The sequence below is a fragment of the Triticum urartu genome, chromosome 2A, assembly GCF_056163025.1.
Source record: "Triticum urartu cultivar PI428250 chromosome 2A, HENAU_Tu73, whole genome shotgun sequence".
Lineage (NCBI taxonomy): Eukaryota > Viridiplantae > Streptophyta > Magnoliopsida > Poales > Poaceae > Triticum > Triticum urartu.
In genome coordinates, this window is record NC_141874.1 from 432,900,806 (window position 1) to 432,906,805 (window position 6,000).

Sequence of the window (6,000 nt, forward strand, 5' to 3'; positions counted from 1 at the left end):
TGCTGCTGGATCTCCATCAACCTCTCCTCCTCCCTTGCTGGATCAAGAAGGAGGAGACGTCGCTGCTCCGTACGTGTGTTGAACGCGGAGGTGCCGTCCGTTCGGCACTAGGATCATCGGTGATTTGGATCACGACGAGTACGACTCCATCAACCCCGTTCTCTTGAACGCTTCCGCTTAGCGATCTACAAGGGTATGTAGATGCACTCTCCTTCCCCTCGTTGCTGGTTTCTCCATAGATAGATCTTGGTGATACGTAGGAAAATTTTGAATTTCTGCTACGTTCACTAACATTGGTATCAGAGCCAGGTTCTATGCGTAGTTTCTATGCACGAGTAGAACACAAAGTAGTTGTGGGCGTTGATTTTGTTCAATATGCTTGCCGTTACTAGTCTTATCTTGATTCGGCGGCATCGTGGGATGAAGCGGCCCGGACCAACCTTACACGTATGCTTACATGAGACTGGTTCCACCGACTGACATGCACTAGTTGCATAAGGTGGCTAGCGGGTGTCTGTCTCTCCCACTTTAGTCGGATCGGATTCGATGAAAAGGGTCCTTATGAAGGGTAAATAGCAATTGGCATATCACGTTGTGGTCTTTGCGTAGGTAAGAAACGTTCTTGCTAGAAACCCATATCAGCCACGTAAAACATGCAAACAACAATTAGAGGACGTCTAACTTGTTTTTGCAGGGTATGCTATGTGATGTGATATGGCCAAAAGGATGTGATGAATGATATATGTGATGTATGAGATTGATCATGTTCTTGTAATAGGAATCACGACTTGCATGTCGATGAGTATGACAACCGGCAGGAGCCATAGGAGTTGTCTTAATTTATTTATGACCTGTGTGTCAACATAAACGTCATGTAATTACTTTACTTTATTGCTAACCGTTAGCTATAGTAGTAGAAGTAATAGATGACGTGACAACTTCATGAAGACACGATGATGGAGATCATGGTGTCATGCCGGTGACGATGATGATCATGGAGCCCCGAAGATGGAGATCAAAAGGAGCAATATGATATTGGCCATATCATGTCACTATTTGATTGCATGTGATGTTTATCATGTTTATGCATCTTATTTGCTTAGAACGACGGTAGTAAATAAGATGATCCCTCGTTAAAATTTCAAGAAAGTGTTCCCCCTAACTGTGCACCGTTGCGACAGTTCGTGTTTCGAAGCACCACGTGATGATCGGGTGTTAGATTCTTACATTCACATACAACGGGTGTAAGCCAGATTTACACACGCGAAACACTTAGGTTGACTTGACGAGCCTAGCATGTGTACAGACATGGCCTCGGAACACAGAAGACCGAAAGGTCGAGCATGAGTCGTATAGAAGATACGATCAACATGAAGATGTTCACCGATGATGACTAGTCCGTCTCACATGATGATCGGACACGGCCTAGTTGACTCGGATCATGTAATCACTTAGATGACTAGAGGGATGTCTATCTGAGTGGGAGTTCATAAGATGAACTTAATTATCTTGAACATAGTCAGAAGGTCTTCGCAAATTATGTCGTAGCTCGCGCTTCAGTTCTACTGTTTAGTTATGTTCCTAGAGAAAATTTAGTTGAAAGTTGATAGTAGCAATTATGCGGACTAGGTCCGTAAACTGAGGATTGTCCTCAGTGCTTCATAGAAGGCTTATGTCCTTAATGCACCGCTCAGTGTGCTGAACCTCGAACGTTGTCTGTGGATGTTGCGAACATCTGACATACACATTTTGATAACTACGTGATAGTTCAGTTAAACGGCTTAGAGTTGAGGCACCGAAGACGTTTTGAAACGTCGCGAAACATATGAGATGTTTTGAGGGCTGAAATTGGGATTTCAGGCTCGTGCCCACGTCAAAAGGTATAAGACCTCCGACGATTTTCTTAGCCTACAAACTAAGGGAGAAAAGCTCAATTGTTGAGCTTGTGCTCAGATTGTCTAAGTACAACAATCTCTTGAATCGAGTGGGAGTTGATCTTCCAGATGAAATAGTGATGGTTCTCCGAAGTCATTACCACCAAGCTGCTAGAGCTTCGTGATGAACTATGATATATCAGGGACATATATGATGATCCTTGAGATATTCGCGATGTTTGACACCGCGAAAGTAGAAATCAAGAAGGAGCATCAATTGTTGATGGTTGGTGAAACCACTAGTTTCAAGAAGGGCAAGGGAACAAAGGGATACTTCATGAAACGGCAATTCAGCTGCTGCTCTAGTGAAGAAACCCAAGGTTGAACCCAAACCCGAGACTAAGTGCTTCTGTAATAAGGGGAACAGCCACTGGAGCAGAATTACCCTAGATACTTGGTAGATGAGAAGGCTGGCAAGGTCGATAGAAGTATATTGGATATACATTGTGTTGATGTGTACTTTACTAGTACTCCTAGTAGCACCAGGGTATTAGATACCGGTTCGGTTGCTAAGTGTTAGTAACTCGAAATAAAAGCTACGGAATAAACGGAGACTAGCTAAAGGTGAGCTGACAATATGTGTTGGAAGTGTTTCCAATGTTGATATGATCAAGCATCGCACGCTCCCTCTACCGTCGAGATTGGTGTTAAACCTAAATAATTGTTATTTGGTGTTTGCGTTGAGCATAGACGTGATTGGATTATGTCTATCGCAATACGGTTATTCATTTAAGGAGAATAATGGTTACTCTGAATAATACCTTCAATGGTCTTGCACCTAAAATGAATGGTTCATTGAATCTCGATCATAGTGATACACATGTTCATACCAAAAGATATAAGATAGTAATGATAGTACCACCTACTTGTGGCACTTCCACGTAAGTCATATCGGTATAAAACACATGAAGAAGCTCCATGTTGATGGATCTTTGGGCTCACTCATTTTTGAAAGGTTTGAGACATGCGAACCATGTCTATTGGTGTATATGCATGAAGAAACTCCATGCAAATGGACCGTTTAGACTCACTTGATTTTGAATCACTTGAGACATGCAAATCATACCACATGGGCAAGATGACTGAAAGCCTCGTTTCAGTAAAATGGAACCAGAAAGCAACTTGTTGGAAGTAATACATTTTGATGTGTGCAGTCCAATGAGTGCTGAGGCATGTAGTGGATATCGTTATGTTCTTACTTCACAGATGATTTGAGTAGATGTTGAGTATATTTACTTGATGAATCACGAGTCTGAATTATTGAAAGGTTCAAGTAATTTCAGGGTGAAGTTGAAAGATCGTCGTGACAAGAGGATAAAATATCTATGATATGATCATAGAGATGAATATCTGAATTACGAGTTTGGCACAGAATTAAGACATTGTGGAAATTGTTTCACAACTAATACAGCCTGGAACACCATAGTGTGATGGTGTGTCCGAACATCATAACTGCACCCTATTGGATATGATGCATACCATGATGTCTCTTATCAAATTGCCACGATAGTTTATGGGTTAGGCATTAAAGACAACCACATTCACTTTAAATAGGGCACCACATAATTCCGATGAGATGACACCGTATGAACTATGGTTTAGAGAAACCTAAGCTGTCATTTCTTAGAAGTTTGGGGCTGCGACGCTTATGTGAAAAAGTTTCAGGCTGATAAGCTCGAACCCAAAGCGGATAAATGCATCTTCATAGGACACCCAAAACAGTTGGGTATACCTCTTGTCTCAGATCCGAAAGCAATAAGGGATTGTTTCTGGAATCGGGTCCTTTCTCGAGGAAAAGTTTCTCTCAAAATAATTGAGTGGGAGGGTGGTGGAGACTTGATGAGGTTATTGAACCATCTCTTCAACTAGTGTGTGCCAGGGCACAGGAAGTTGTTCCTGTGGCACCTACACCAATTGAAGTGGAAGCTTATGATAGTGATCATGAAACTTCAGATCAAGTCACTACCAAACCTCGTGGGATGACAAGGATGCGTACTACTTCAGAGTGGTACGTAATCCTGTCTTGGAAGTCATGTTGCTAGACAACAATGAACCTACGAGCTATGGAGAAGCGATGGTGGGCCCGGATTCCGATAAATGGCTCGAGGCCATATAATCCGAGAGAGGATCCATATATGAAAACAAAGTGTAGACTTTGGAAGAACTACTTGATGGTCGTAAGGCTGTTAGGTACATATGGATTTTAAAAGGAAGAAGGACAATGATGGTAAGTATCACCATTAAGAAAGCTCGACTTGTCGTTAAGAAGTTTCCCGACAAGTTCAAGGAGTTGACTGCGGTGAGACTTTCTCACTCGTAGCGATGCTAAGAGTCTGTTGGAATTATATTAGCAATTACTGCATTATTTGTGAAATCTTGCAGATAGGATGCCAAAAACCATTGTTTCCTCGACGATTTTTGAGGAAAGGTTGTATGTGATACAACCGGAAGGTTTTGTTAATCCTGAAAGATGCTAATAAGTATGCAAAGCTCCAGCAATCCTTCTATGGACTGGAGTAAGCATCTCGGAGTTGGAATGTATGCTTTGATAAGATGATCAAAGTTTTGGGTGTATACAAAGTTTATGAGAAACGTGTGTTTCCAAAAAGGTGAGTGGGAGCACTATAGAATTTCTGATGAGTATATGTTGTTGACATATTGTTGATCAGAAATGACGTAGAATTTCTGGAAAGCATATAGGGTTATTTGGAAAGTGTTTTTCAATGGAAAACATGGATTAAGCTACTTGAACATTAAGCATCAAGATCTATAAGGATAGATCAAAAACGCTTAATGGTACTTTCAAATGAGCACATACCTTGACATGATCTTGAAGGTGTTCAAGATGGATCAGTCAAAGGAGTTCTTGCCTGAGTGGTAAGGTATGAAGTTAAGACTTAAAGCTCGACCATGGCAGAATAGAGAGAAAGGACGAAGGTCGTCCCCTATGCTTAAGACATAGGCTCTACAGTATGCTGTGCTGTGTACCGCACCTGAAGTGTGCCTTGCCATGAGTCAGTCAAGGGGTACAAGAGTGATCCAAGAATGGATCACAGGACAGCGGTCAAAGTTATCCTTAGTAACTAGTGGACTAAGGAATTTTCTCGATTATGGAGGTGATAAAGAGTTCGACGTAAAGAGTTACGTCGATGCAAGCTTAACACCTATCCGGATAGCTCTGATTAGAGATGCCGGATACGTATAATGGAGCAACAATTTAGAATAGCTCCAAGTAGAACAGTTATTTGGAATAGTTCCAAATAGAACGTGGTAGCTACATCTAGGAGATGACATAGAGATTTGTAAAGCACACACGGATCTGAAAGGTTCAGACCCGTTGACTAAAACCTCTCTCACAAGCAACATGATCAAACCCAGAACTCATTGAGTGTTAATCACATAGTGATGTGAACTAGATTATTGACTCTAATAAACTCTTTGGGTGTTAGTCACATGGGGATGTGACCTTGAGTGTTAATCACATAGTGATGTGAACTAGATTATTGACTCTAGTAAACTCTTTGGGTGTTAGTCACATGGGGATGTGACCTTGAGTGTTAATCACATGGCGATGTGAACAAGATTATTGACTCTAGTGCAAGTGGGAGACTGTTGGAAATATGCCCTAGAGGCAATAATAAATTAGTTATTATTATATTTCCTTGTTCATGATAATCGTTTATTATCCATGCTAGAATTGTATTGATAGGAAACTCAGATACATGTGTGGATACATAGACAACACCATGTCCCTAGTAAGCCTCTAGTTGACTAGCTCGTTGATCAATAGATGGTTACGGTTTCCTGACCATGGACATTGGATGTCATTGATAACGGGATCACATCATTAGGAGAATGATGTGATGGACAAGACCCAATCCTAAGCATAGCACAAGATCGTGTAGTTCGTATGCTAAAGCTTTTCTAATGTCAAGCATCATTTCCTTAGACCATGAGATTGTGCAACTCCCGGATACCGTAGGAATGCTTTGGGTGTGCCAAACATCACAACGTAACTGGGTGGCTATAAAGGTACACTACGGGTATCTCCGAAAGTGTCTGTTGG